The sequence below is a fragment of the Saccopteryx leptura genome, chromosome 5 (assembly GCF_036850995.1).
Source record: "Saccopteryx leptura isolate mSacLep1 chromosome 5, mSacLep1_pri_phased_curated, whole genome shotgun sequence".
Classification (NCBI taxonomy): domain Eukaryota; kingdom Metazoa; phylum Chordata; class Mammalia; order Chiroptera; family Emballonuridae; genus Saccopteryx; species Saccopteryx leptura.
Window position 1 is genome coordinate 36,053,974 of NC_089507.1, and position 1,437 is coordinate 36,055,410.

The following is a 1,437-nucleotide window of genomic DNA, read 5'->3' on the forward strand; positions in this document are numbered from 1 at the left end:
AGCACAATTTGGAAGGCAGTTTGAAAATGTTCTGGGCACTTCAACACAGAGTATTTATAAATAATTTCCAGAGAACCATGCTGAGTGGTGACACCTTGGTAACAATAGATAACACTGTATTTTTTTTCTCTTGAATGTATTTTATGTACATATTTAAATGCAGCAGATGCAAATGTACATAAGACACAATTCCTACTTTCAAAGAGGAAGAAAGAATGCATTGGAAAGCTGACGCAATGCACTGTATTATAACCGGTTCCAAGTACTGAGGACGGAGTGCTGAACCGTACCTGGAGGGTTCCCCTTCTTCATTAACTGTGTGCGACATTCCCTCATGTCACAGATAACGTCTGAATCTGGCCTTGAAGGATTTGGGCAGGGGCAGGAGGAAGGCAATTCTGCTAAGGTAGAAAATCTGCATTAACAAAGTGAAGAAGTTATATAATTTTATTTACCAACATTACCCTCATAAATTTAATACAAAACAAAGGTAAGAAAGCAGTGTAGAGAAAAGAAACTAACACTGATTGAATTCTTAGCATGATATTTGGTATATAGTAGACACTCTGTAAATATTTATTCAGCGAATAGGCATTCTTTCTTAGGAAAGGATCATTGCAGCCATTTTGTAAATAAAAAAAACTGAGGTATAAAGAGATTAAATAATAGTTCTAAAGTCATGTCGCTAGAAGTGATAGAGTTAGTATTGACCTCAGGCTGTCTGCCTAGCAAGCTTATGTCCTTTGCCCTGCCCAGCTGCGCGGCCCAAGTACATAGTGTCCGAGTGAGAGGGAGAACGAGCGTGTAGCCAGAGGTGATCTGAGAAACACGAGTCGGGACTGGACGCCATAGTCCTTAAATGGCATTCTAAGGAACATACCCTGTCCTTAGTGGGACGCCATCAAGGGTTTTAAAGTAGGACAGTGACGCCATCAGTCTTTACTGGAGGAAGATCAGTGTGACAGAGTGAATGCTGGGAGGTGAGGAAGGGGACAGGGGGTATGACAGTAAACTGATAGGTAAATTAGGAAAGTAAACTCCTAGACAACGCTGCTGTACAAAGCTGGACCGCACGAGTATGAGACTGAGCAAAGGCGGTGGGAGTGGAGGCTGAGGGGGTGAAGCCTGACAAGGGGTCAGGGGAAGAGTCTCCAGCACTGACCTCATGGACACAGGGACAGGGAAGTGATACAAGACGGTAAGATGGTGCTGGACGTCTAGCTTGGGTGAAGGACGATGCTGTTCGCTGAAATAGGGGATGTGAGAAAAGCTATGTGGCCGGTGGGCAGAAGGCACTCCTTAGGCTGTTTTGAGTGGAGGCATCCAAAGAGGGATGTATAAATATAATGGACAGCGGGAAATCAGAGATGGGAGCGGAGGAGAGTGGCAGGGACAAGCAGGTGTTGGAAATCCTCAGTCCATTACGCTGGGGCCTGG